This window comes from Lolium perenne, chromosome 5, assembly GCF_019359855.2.
Source record: "Lolium perenne isolate Kyuss_39 chromosome 5, Kyuss_2.0, whole genome shotgun sequence".
NCBI classification, from domain to species: Eukaryota; Viridiplantae; Streptophyta; class Magnoliopsida; order Poales; family Poaceae; genus Lolium; species Lolium perenne.
The window spans coordinates 145,530,188-145,543,773 of NC_067248.2; positions in this window are offsets into that span (position 1 = coordinate 145,530,188).

Consider the following 13,586-nt stretch of genomic DNA (forward strand, 5'->3'; position numbering starts at 1 on the left):
CATTGTACCCGAGTGCTGCGCATGTACTGACGGGCGGTGGTGTGGCGACGCGGCGCCGGAGAGTAGCTCGCAGAGGCAGCTGGGTTGGACCCCACCGTCCCGGCCAGCTCCAGACAGCAACACGCGGGAGGCCGCGCCGTCGCGCTGCTCAACTGCACGAACGGCAGACAATCCAACATGTTGAGGAGGGAGCTGAGGCACGCGGCGTCTAGTTCCGTTGGCGTCGGAGGGGCGGGCGTCGCCGCCGTTGCCGTGGCCGTGGCCGCGGAAGGTGGCACCGAGACGTCCTGCGCCGTCCCCGCTCCGCACATGGTCGTCGTCGACAGCACCAGCAGCAGCGCCGCGACGAACACGGCCTGACGGAGACGCGGTGCCGGCGCCATGGTTGATGATGAGCAAGGTGAGGATGAGCGGGCGGGCGGCTGTTTTTTGGGGGAGTGCGCGCGGCGCTGCTTGCAGTGTTGTAACGTAGCAGGAGTGTAGCGACTGGAGACCAGCTGTGCTTGAGCCGTTGAGCGGCCCCTTCTCACTGTGCCGCCCAAACAAACAAGGCCGTACTCCTGCCCGTTTCGTCCGTCTAATCTACGTGGTCGCCTAAGTTCAGCTCCGAAAGCGGAAGCCGGTTGTCGCGCTCCTTGTTCTCTGTCGGCTCGTACAGCAAGTCGTGAAACCCAAGCGCGCGCGCGTCGTATGAGTGCTTGAGGTGTGGCGACTTGGCCACGTCGAGGTCGAGGACGAGCACGTCGCCGGCGTGTGCCGTGCGCCCGCAGCCTGCCCAGTACTGTACATCGGAGACCGGGGCACCATAGTCACAGGCTCACGGCGTCGTGCCTGACGACAACGCTTAGGATGCCGACGACGTGAGGCAGTCTCAAGGCTCTGTTGCCAACCCGCGAGACCGACAAGGTTACGGCGCGGACAGGCACGTCCAGTCCAGGTGCGCGGCCGCGGCGTCCCTGGCGGCGAGCAGGACCTCCTCGCCGCACGCCGGGTTGAGGCGTCGAGCTCGCCAGCGACCTGCTCGCGCCGTACTTGTCCCCCGCATTCTTTGACTCGTACATGGCGTGGGATCCCTTTCCGGCTTTACCTGCAGCATGGCGCCATTGTCCCCTTCCGTAGTCCGCGTCTCTTCAGGTTAATGAACCACTCCTCCACCGCCATCGTGCCGCGAACGACAACGCCCAGGTGGCCGACGCGCCCGGACAGCCTGGTGGACGTGCTGTCCAAGTACGACCAGACGCAGCCATACTACATTGCAGAGAGAGACACATCCAGAACCTCATCTTCTCCTACGGCATAGCCATCGGCGGCGGGGTGCTGTACTGCTGTCGCCGCGGGGAGATGGAGACGCCGAATATACCCCTCCGGTGCCGGTGCCAGTGCCAGAACAGAGGATTTTCAGGATTGCCTCTTTTGATTGATCAACTTTTGGGGGTATTGAAACTAACATACTCCCTCCGTCCACAAATAAGTGTACATCTGAATTTTTGAAAAGTCAAACTTTATCAATTTTGACCACTTTTTAAACAAAAAGTAGCAACATGCGTGACATAAAATTACTATATTACGAGAGTATATTTTGAGATGAATCTAGTGATGATGGTTTAGTGTCATAAATGTTGTTACTTTTCCCTAAAAAGTTGGTCAAAGTTAATAAAATTTGACTTATCCAAAAACCCCAATGTACATTTATTTGTGGAGGGAGGAAGTATGGAGTTTTCTGCTAATGTTCAAACCTGGACCTGTGCAGGGCCTCACAAGTCAAAACGACGGTGTGTAAAATACAAGTTGGGAACACACTTTCCAAGTTTTTGTATCGCCATCTGGGCCGAAGCCGGAAAATAACTGCTAGTATGCGGTACACACAAAAAAATCTTCCTACCATATACCAAAAATTTGCACTTGGACGAAATTTGTTTTATAGGGTACTATAATGCAAATCTTGGAGCTCATCCCGGAGATCCTCCTCCGGCGAGTATTTCGATTCGTCGTCCTTAGATGATTCCGATTGGGAATCCATCGACGACAAAATCAAAGACGTGCTTCTGCTCATCGCGGTGCAGCGCCTCCACTACCATCGGCAAACTATGTATCCCTCACAACCGAGTGATCGGGATCTGACATGGTTATGCACGACTACTTCGCGGAGGTACCTATCTATCATGAACATCTCTTCCGTGGATGCTATCGGATGGGGCGAGAGCTTTTCATGGAGATAGTGAAGGCATGTGAGGACAAATGCCGTTAGTTGACATGCCGGAGGAATATTGCCGGCCTCATTGGGTTCACCCCCTACCAGAAAATATCGGCGGCGATGAGGGTAAATGTCTACAGAGTTTCTGTCGATTACACTAACAAGTATCTTCTATTAAAAATTACCTCTTTTTGGTATGCTTGTCAATGGTGAGGCATACCATCAACGGCCATGAGTACAACATAGGATATTATGTAGCAGACGGGATCTATCCAAAATGATCCACATTTATCAAGAACATCCGCAGGCCCGGCCTAAAGGGGGGGGGCGGGAGGGGCGGCCGCCCTGGGCCCAAGGAAATCAGGGGCCCTTCAGATGTAAGTTTATACTAGTATACTACTAGGCCCATTCGTTCTTAGGCTCCCAGGCTGGAGAGGAAAACTCAGCCGGGCCTTTTTTGTTTTCACGAAGGGCATCGATCGAGTGCAGAGCGTCCGACCCTCGCACGTATATACGTCTACGTATTAGATTCGGTTCTGTCCTTCCGTAACTTCGTGAGTTCGTCGATCGCTCCCAATTCTCCAACTCGCTTCGCTTGGCCCGCCGGCCGCTCGTTGATTCCTTCGAACCTTCACCGGACGAAATCGGCCACAACAGTTGCAGCTAGGAGACGCGAAACCTGAGTAAATTACAATCGGTATAGTCATCTAATCTCTGAATCATCTAATCTCTGAATTCTTGATGCTCTGCTACACGTAGTCTATATGGCCCTATACCCTAATTTCAGTTACAATTTGTCTCTTCTATTTTCAGCCGAAGGAGAGGATCTATTCACAACTTTTTTAAGAGCAACACGAGTACATCGAGAAATTTAGATCAGTTGGCACTAGTTCTTGCAGCCGATTAAAATAATATTGATCCAGAAAATAAGGTCCCTCAAGACAACACTAATATCGGCACGGATGATAACAATGCGAGTGATCATGAGGAACCAGTTAGTGTGGATACTTATGACCGGCAAATTGGACTAGTCTTGATAACAAAGCAAGGGACACATTAGTGGAGAAGGAGCCTACTGTATTAGGGAAGAAAATATTACTTTTCCCCGAGATAAAAATTCAAGGCATTTTTCGTATGCACATTACTCAAGAAATATGAATAATGGAGAAGTACGTGATCAGAAAAAAATACTAGGGGCCCTAAAATCTAGTTTCGCCCTAGGCCCTTGAAAGCTCAGGACCGGGCCTGAACATCCGCAAGCCAAGCAAAAAAATTTAAGCTCACTTTGCAAAAATGTAAGAAACAACTCGGAAGGATATAGAGATAGAGCCTTGGTGTTTTGCAAGCTAGGTTTTCAACTGTTCGAGGGCAGCAAAATTTTAGGACAAAAACACCCTGCATAATGTTATAATTGTTTGCATAATCATATACAATATGATCATCGAGAATGAGAGGGATCTCGACCTCCCATTTGAATTTCACAAAGTTGGCAGTCGTGCCAAAAGCTTCCAGACATCCTAATCGGATCCAATCATTCTTGGAAACATATAAACAGCATTTGGTGTTTCAGTGTATTTGTAATGGTCAACTACTCTGTTGTAATGGTTCGTGATGTGAATGCAAATATTTCTTTAAAAAAAAGTTATACAATCCGCGCCGCGCGAGAGGGAGCGGGGGAAAGACGGTGCCGTGGAGGCGACACAGAGAGAGAAAAATAACTGACCCTTTTTTTTGTTCCCGTCACGTATTAAAAGAAAAGAGAGAATAGCCACTATACCACTAGTTGAAACCGAGAGTTCTAAAATACCACTACAAAAACCAACCTTTCCAAAATACCACTACAATCTTAGTTTTCATAGGCAAAATAACACTATCGTCAGAGGTCAAACGTTTTCCGTTAGTCAGACTGTGAGGCACTTGCCTGTGTTTGCGAAATTCCGAAATTACCCTCATCTAACGTAATGAGAGAGCTCACCTAAAAAAATAACCAGAGCGAAGCGTCGGCGCTGGCTCCTCCCAACTGCTCCCCTCTCCGTGTTGCTCCACCGATGGAAACGAAAACGGCAGATGAAATTCCAGAAAATAAATACGGAAAGTTTTCGGAAATATAACCTAAAAAGGCCCGTGCATTTAGCAGGCCTATATTTACACATGAAACCAGGTTTGGCCACGTATCAAGTCCACTAAGTACTCTAATCCTAATCACTCTGTATAATTGCATGTGCATGTAGCTGTTAAACTATATGAGTTACTTTATGTGAATTGCCGCTTGTCGAAGTTAAGTGTTATACTATCTTGTTTTATTGTCTTTTTCTTTATGTGTGTCTTTCAGTCTACAAACCAAGGTATCATGCCGCATTGTGTTGTGGAAAATATTCGTTTTCGTAACGTATCCACTACGTATCCGTTCTGTGTTTATATCCGATGATTTCCGTTTTCATATTCGTTTTCGGGGATTCCGATTCCATTTTCGATTCCAGCAAGATAGAGGAAAGCAAAAATGATAAAACATGTTTCCGTCCGTTTCCTTTCATTTTCAACCCTACCTCCACATCAAACCTGCCGTGATAGAGGCTGGCGGTCAGGGAAGCTGCTCCATTAGTTTAGCCTCACGCACAAGCAATGCGCCGATTGAATTTTTTCGACTGATGTGTGAGAGAATCTCAATTTGGTTCACATGCGGTCCATTGTGTTATTGCTCTTATAATGTTACCGACATGATGTTGTAATTCTGCATAAACTTAGTGGAAACGCTACCGTAATAATGCTGTTGAAGATGCTACTGTCAATATGCTGTTGAACAGCTGAACAATAATCTTGTGAATTATCTTGCTGGAATCTTTGTTTAAAAGATGTTGAAATGAGTGACCATGAGATTTGTGGTATGTGAAGAGGTGAGGGCATACCAGTCCTTTTGTGTCTGTGTTACTCTCAGTTAGTGCGTAGTGGCATTTTGGAATGAAAATCTTGAACTTAGTGGTATTTTGGCGAGTTTGGTTTTTTGAGTGATATTTTGGAACTTTTGATTTCAACTAGTGGTATATAGTGGCTATTTTCTCAAAAGAAAAACCCATCTCTTCTTCTTCCTTGTCTTCTTTTCTTCCGCTTATCCCGCTGTCCCTATCCCCTCGCCGGCGGCGCGCCCAGATCGCGAACCCGTCCCCCCGCCCCCCAGGCAAGCGTACGGCCCTCGCCTATGGGGCACGCCGTTTCTCGGCGGTCTGCTTCTAGCGTCTCCTCTATCGACCCGGGGCCGCCTCCCTCAGGCGCGGTTACTCCGCGCCTCAGGTCGCGGCTCCTGGGGCTTCTAGCGAGCGACCGAGCTAGCTCCGGCGCCCATGGTCGACATCCACGAGTGCACCGTGCTGCTCGAGCCTGTCTGACGTTGCTTAAACTAGCCTAGGTTCACCTGTGACCTTCCAGCCTACAATGATACTATATAATTGTTCCTCGCTCACATGTCTGTCCTGATGTGTTTACGTGTTGAACATTAGGTAGAAGAGCTTGTTGGTTCTGTTACTAATATCTTCGCCATCAAGTGTTTGGTAATCCGTGGGAACTTTGATTTGTACATGAGCTGTGTTACAAGGTACTGAACTGACAGCCCACATGTATTATACAAAAGGATCTTTTCTTACCAAGGCTCGCTCTTTGTGTTATACTGACATTATCACCAGAGGAACATTTCAAGTAAAATTGGGACTCGGTTCCCTTTTCGCATTGGTTAACCTAACCTAAAAACAGAGCCCTATGGGCTTATTGGTTAACCTAAAATTCATTTAGGTCCAAAGGGTTTGACCCATTTCTCCCAATGGTTAACCAGTAACCAGCACAACGCAGGACACATTGCGAGTCCCCTTCCCCTGCACCCCTTCACCAGTGCCGCTCGCCTGCCCATCCGCTCGCTACCTGCCTGCCCCTCCGAAGATCCACACACCATTCCCTTTGCCCAGACCTCCGCTGGCGGCCTGCTGCTCCTCCATGCCTTCTCTGACCATGATGCCCTTCTACCAGATCTTGGACCAGACCAGTCCCTGCGGCCTTCTCCGGTGAAGCTACAGGCGCTTCTCCGGCCGTCCTTCCCTAGGCCAACAACTACCTCAATCCTCAGGTAAATGGCCTCTTTTGCTTACATGTTTTCTACAAATTGCTAGCTTCTACGGTGGACCGAGGAGCTGAAATTTCTAAACTTATCAGACATCCTCTAGGATCTTCACTAGTTTCCATTTTGAGTTTTGGTGCTCAAATAAATTGTGTATCACACCCATCTTCTATTTAAAATAACCTACATCAGTTTCCATAAATTTCTTTGTAGTCAAATTTCGACACTTGTGAGAAGACAGCTTTGATATAAGATTGTCTCGATGGCTGCTTTATTTGATAGCAATGTAAATGTATATATGAAGAGGAAGCAAGACTAATAAGCTATTGCTTGTATAGTACAACAAACGCAGGGGATATCACACTTCAACTTGTCATTTTCATAACTGCAGGATGCTCAAAATTTTCAGTTGGGGCGAAGCCAGAGACGAACATGGCTGAGGCGAGCAACAACTGAGCCTGGAGCAACTCGAGGGGAGCTGTCATGCAGGATAGCGAGGGGATCCTGGCGTCCTTGGAAGCCAGGAAGAGGATGGAGAAGCAGTTCCCAGGTGCAGCGAGGAAGAGGATCGAGCAGAGCTGTGCTGGGGATCTGGCGACCTGGGGATCGAGGGGACCGTGGAGTCCTGGCGATCGAGGGGAGATGGACTTGGCGTCCTAGGCAGCGACGACCTGGGGAGGAGAAGCAGCTCCCAGGTGCTCTTCCCTGGGTGAGAGGATCGTAGATGCTGGTGCGCGAGAAAGAGGATGGGCAAGGAGCGAGCACGGTTCGCGTGGATTGGATCGTGAATTCGTATCACGGGTTGTAGTTCCGAATCAAGGGTAGTTATGTCTTTTTTAACGTTTTCACCTGGTCAAAACCAACTCCCAGTGTCTTACATTGCCGCACGGAGGGAGATGGATGGAGAAATACCGTGGCAGGACTTGAGTTTTTTGCATAGCTGAAGAAGGTGAAGAGATGTTCCTCACGTGCACCAAGAGCGAATTGCGCAATGGGGAGAGACTGAACTTCTGGTCTGGCCGTTTGATCGATGGGAGGAGTGTGGAGCAGTTGGCGCCAAATCTGATGCCGTTTGTGCGCCCAGCTGCAAGGCAGATGACAATGGCTTATGTTCTGCAGAATAACCGGTGGATTTCCGCGATCAGAGGTGCTCGATCTATCCCGGCAATCACGGACCTGTGGGACCTGCTGAGAGAGATCAGAATTGAGGAGGGGGAAGACTTGATCACGTGGAAGACAAGGTAGCGTTGTGGGGGTGGCCGAGACGGTGATGCCAGAGGTCGACGGACGCCGCCATGGAGGTGGGTGGGTCATGGTGGCGGCGCCATGGAGAGTGTAGAGGTCGCCGGAGCTATTGAACCGAGCGATCTCCGCTTTGGTCTGGTAGTCCTTCACAGATAAACCAAACGGATCAAATTCCATAGAAACAAGATTGTCACGGGTGAACTGACGAACAGAAATTAAGTTTTTGATTAGCGCGGGTGCAATAAGGACATCACGTAGGAGGAGTTGTTTGGTGGGTGTAGGTATGGTGGTTTGGCCGGTGCAATATATAGGTATAGTAGTGCCGTTTCCTAGGACTATGGATGAAAGTGGTGTGGTGGAAAATTTTGACAGCATATTACTAGAAGCAGACATGTGACTAGAAGCACCGGAATCGAAAATCCAGTCCATACCTGAGTTTCCCTGGGCAGCGAAGTTGTTCATGGCCTGCAAGAACGCAGATTGGTCCCAGCTCGGTGAAGGAGCGGAGGTCGGTTGATGCAGCGGGGCAGTTGGAGCAGGCGGCATGAGGACAGGCGAAGGCTGAAACATCTGGGGTTGCTGATATGGCATGTATGGCATCCCCCCGTCGTAGTAGGCCGGGGCGGCGTGGTAGGCGTTCGGCGGGGCGCGCTGGCCGAGGAGTCCAGGGGAACCAGTGTGGGGGCTAAGACCCGGCGCCCAGGCACCCGTGTAAGCTGGAGGAGCGCCGATCGGAGAGGGGGCCGCCCAGGGCATGGACCAAGCCTGAACCATGCCGGTCCAGGGATCATGAGGAGGGCGCCAGGTAGGCGGCGCGGCAGGTGCTGGCGCAGGCGTCGGTACCGCCGGTGGCGGGCGCCAAGCGGGAGGAGCGGCAGGTGCTGGCGCGGGCGTCGAGGCGGCTGGTGGAGTGGCAGATCGCGGCGGCCAGTACATCGGATTCTTGCCCTTGTAGTTGGGGCTGGGACGCCAGCCAGGAGGAGGCTGCCCGACCGAGGCTGGAAACGGTACCGGGGTCTGCCGCGGCGATGGGCTGGCTCGTCGGGCCTGCCGGTGCGAGAGTAGGCAACGAGGCGGCCGGGTGGAGGCGGCGAAGACGTGAGGCCGCGCCTCCCGCCGTGTGAGGTCATCATCGGCGTTCTGCAGCAGGGACCGGATCTCCTTGAAGGAAGGGCGAGGCTGCATGAAGGGAATCATGGCCGCTTGAGTCTTGAACCGGTCGCCGAGCCCTTGGAGAAGGATGTTGATAAGCTAGCGATCAGGCATAGGATCGCCTAGTTCGCGGAGCTCATCCGCCATCGTCTGGATGCGCTGACAGTAGACGCTGAGCGAGGAGTCCCCCTGAGGGGTGTTGCGGATCGCGGAGTGGAGGTTGTTGATCCGGGCGTCAGCGTTGTCCTGGAAGAGCTGGCGCAGGGACGCCCAGAGGGCGGCGGCGGTGGCGGCCTCACGGAAAACGAGATTGAAAATCTCCGTGGACACGCGTGTGTAGATCCATTGGATGATGGCGAGATCATCTGTGATCCAGCGAGCGTCGTCAGGACGAGGGGCGGCGTCGGCGGCGATGTGATGACGGAGGTTGCAGCGCCCGAGGTGAACCTCAAAGAGGTGGCGCCAATGGTAGTAGTTGTGTTGGGCAAGATCTAAAGTAATAGGTATGAAGGGGGTGACATCGGCTATGGTGTCTGTGTAGGAGAGAGGAGTAGCCGTGGGAGGGGTAGAAGAGGCTGAGGCCTCGGCGGCGGCGGCGGCCTTGGCTTGCAGGTCGAAGTAACCAGGCGGCGGCGGCGGCGGCGGCTTAGGCGGCGGCGCCATAGGTCAGCATCGATTGCTCTGATACCATGTAAGATTGTATTATGTCTCACAATTGATACAAAACTGTTTGGGGTACAAGGGATATAAATAGTAGAACCAACCGACTAAGCCTAAAACCCTAGCTTGCGTTACAAGTCTAGCTTAACCGAAACATATAATCTAACAGGAACTGACTACTGATGGCATATACTCGTCAAAATCTGCTTATGAGGCCTTCTTCACGGGAAGAACAAGAGCGCCAGCCGCGCAGAAACTGTGGAAAGCAGGGGCACCTTTGCTGCACAAACTCCATCTTTGGTTTGCAATACAGAACCGTTTGTGGACGGCTGACAGGTTACATAGGAGGGGCTTCCAGCACCCTGCAGTCTCTGCCGCTAGGATCCTGAAACTGCAAACGACAATACTCTTCAATGTTCCTTTTCAAGACAGATTTGGTACAAACTTCTTCTGCAGTATAGACTCCATTGTTTCAGGTGATGAAATTGTGGTTTGGTGGAGTAACCTGTGGGATGATGTGCCAAGGAAGCATCGCAAGGAACTTAATGCATTAGTTGTGCCGGTGGCAAGATGCTTGTGGTTTGAGAGAAACAGAAGAGGAACTGAATTCTTCATACCAATACGAAAGCGCAAATTCTTCACGCGCTCCTGTGATTGTCTGGTCTCGCAAAGGAAGACCAAACTGGGCTTATACGAGTCTGGACAAGGGTGGCCAGTTCTTGAACAGTCGTAGTTGCCCCTCCCTGTTCCATTCTAGGAGACTCATTAGGCCCGGCGGTCACCGTCAAGGGGTGCCGCTGATGTTGCCAGATTTTCATTTTCATTTTCCATAGAATCTTTCTAACTTTTTCTCTGTCCTTCGTCTTCACATAACGAGAGAGAGGGGGCGGTGTTAGGTTATCACCAACATTAGTCTCGGTCTCCATAGTATTCTCACTTCCATCCCTTCGGCGCTCTCATCTCACTTACTAGGGCATCTACATCGCTGCCGCTTAAGTGGGGCGCTAGGATTTATTTCCTATTTGTTACGGCAAATTCCCGATCGATTCCTGGATTTATGTTTGAGTCGACTCCTTTCTATGCGTCGGGCTCAGTAAAAAAATTTCCACCCGTGATTTGCGTGAATGACCGGGCGCTATTTCTTTGAGGACGGGAGAATCTCAACCAAAGCAATCTGCTTTAAAAATCTGGTTTTGGGTGGGCGCTTACGTCTATGCGTTGGAGAGTCCAACGATTATCTGTTCTATATCTCGCTTTTAGCGTCCGTCATTAGCGCCTAGCGTTGAGAGAGAGGGTGCTTAACTATTAATCAGCCTTTCTGTTTTTTTCCTTTTTTTCACTTAAGTACCTGTTTAGGCTTCTAGCATTGTAGATGCCCATAAGTTTCATATTTGATTAGACAAAATTAATGTCATGACATGCCGATCATGAACAACAAACAACTCATAGGCATTGTACAAGCATCAAAAATATTTATGACACATCACGTAGGCAACCGAGATAGCAAAGAACGGATGACAACAACTATATAGACATAAAGCATCATAAATAAAGAGAATGACAAGAATTCAACAAGCTGATGCTTGCCTTGCTGATCAACGTCGCGGTGTCACCCTCGTAGTACTCCTCGTTGCCGGACTCTACCTGTAACTAGATGATTCCCCGCGCGCTGCTGCGGAACATTCAACAAAAAAGGTGTTAATTTGAAGATGCTTACGGAAATAGGTGCATACACATTTTAAGTACAACTTGCATACAATCGATGTAGGAATAGAATAATCACAACCTAAATAATTCAGAAATATTTGACGTGCTAAGTTTCTAGAATTAGATGATAGAGATGTCCTTTAAATTTTATGGTGCTTGCATATATGCATGAAAAACAAAAGAAAGAAGTGCTCTGTCCAGAGCAGCAAAATCATCTCTGGTGGGACGCAAGATAGCTGATGCCATGATCGATAATCATACATACCTTTGGAAGTTCTGCCCATATTTAGCCCCTGACTTCTGGACGGAAGCCTCTAAAGCAAACTGACAATATGTATTTCTTTAGCTGATCTGTCACATTTTCTGTGAGCAAACGGGATGATTAAAGAATACAATCCTGCACCAATGATTGTTAATGCTTATTTTTCAGATCCATGAAATTAGTGGTGATGATACAATTCGTTTATCCGAATAGAGCGGCCAGGTTTAGCTTAATATGTGCTACCATCAAATAGAGTTAATATATAATATTTACCTTTAGTTAATGAAGACGTGTATCTTTGCCACCGTGACAGTTAAGGCTTAGTTCAAAAAAACACGAGTTCTGCGCAGGATGCAGTAGAAGTGAAGTAACTTGTACACTTTCAAGCAGTGAAGCTTATTGTACTACAGTGAACAAATCAGGCTTATTTCATATAGCCCACATATCAGGAGGACCAACGGTTTGACAGAAAGTATTCATAAGGGGATATGTGATCCGGTAGAAGAATCCTTACATTATATGCAGACCAGATGTAGGTAGAAACTGTATATAACATTGACGAAAGAAAACTGGATCGAGGTTGCTTATCTCTGCATCAAAACTGTAGGCACCAAATATAGAGTTCAGAGAAATGTTTGCTTGCATTACTCGCTGATTACCATGGATCGCAGTACCTGTATCGTTGGCAAGCAAGCGTATGGTTGCTGAAAAAACCACCATGATGAACCCTGAGAGCAGGGATCTTTACGACAGAGAAAAGCAACAACACATTATACATATGGTATTATGGACTGTCCAGAATTTGCAAGAACACCAGCAGTCGACCAGCCTCATCTACAGGAGCTGTCGCTTGGTAGACGCGGACACACTGAATCCTTACCTGCTTTTGGAGGGGGATTGGCGAGGCTGCTCTGGCCATTTGTGGAGAAATGATATTTGCCTTGTCTGGTCTGGCGTCACCCAGAACGAAAACCAAACGCCCTTTGACACATAGACCGAACTTTCTTCTTTGCCTACGACGTGCCAATCCAGGCGCCAAAATTGCCATTACTATGATAGCAAGAGCTCTGTTTTTATTCCCCGACTCTGTGCTACCGCTGATGGGGGAGGCGTGTGAATATGAAACTCAAGAAGAATGAAGGATCCAGGGCTGAGTCTTGGCGGAAGAGACATTGAGTCGACGATGCATTCCCTGCTACTCCATGCGCTGCCGTGAAGCTCTTGGGCGCCGCTCAGATTAATAGCCATGATTCATCGGCAATAAAAACCCATTATCATCTGTTATAGGAGTCCAAGGATCAGTTGTTAATCACATGAAAGAGAGACTATGATGCATTTTTAGATAAGAAAATAAATAGGATGGTCCACCACCATGCATGCATAGGATGGAACCAACGTCTGAGCTGAAGTTGAGGCGACGTTCTGTTGGCGAAAAAACATATGTGAAGATCCGCTGAGGTGGCTCATTTGCTTAGGTGGATAGGTTGGATGTGGATATGTGGTGGGACCGCTGAGGTGGCATAGCTGCATGTTAAGAGAAATAGGTTAGTGGGGATGAACTTCTTAGTTATATAGGATAACCGAAACAATGCCCGAAACTACATTTGAGAGCAACAATCAATAAATGAAATAGAACCAAATGAAACAAATATGAAATGCATGGAATGACATGGCATATTGAAATATGAAGCTACTGCAACTGAAACCAAAGAATTTAGAGTCCTGGAATTAAAGTTATGCAATTACTAAGTTCAACAGAGCAATTTTAGAGATTCTAATAACTGAACAAAAAATATTTATTTGTTAAAAGCAGTGATGTAAAAAGTATTTCTATTCAATAATGCATGTCAAAACACGAATTTCCATATAAAGCTCATCTCATTCGGTTATTTGTCTACAATTTTTACTAGTTTCAGTAATTTCAGCACTAGTGCGGTAGTGCCAAATGGCAGCTAGTGATGTTGGCTTGGCTGGATGGATGAACATGGAGCTGTTCGTTCGTGCAGCTCTGTTCTCTGAACAGAAATTCAGAGATTGGTCATTTCGAGCGATTTGCTCCACCAAATCGCGTGCCGTTTCTTGCGTTAGAAAGCTGGAGACATAGTGCATCTACACGAAGTGTAAAATATGTGGCTACTTGTTTGAGCTGGATCAGCACACGTATGGCAGCAGCAGCATGCAGGGCATCAGTACGCACAGAGTAGGCAAGGGCAACCACCGGTGAGGACAGGAAAGCAAGGGGAAGCTCAGAGACATTACGGTTT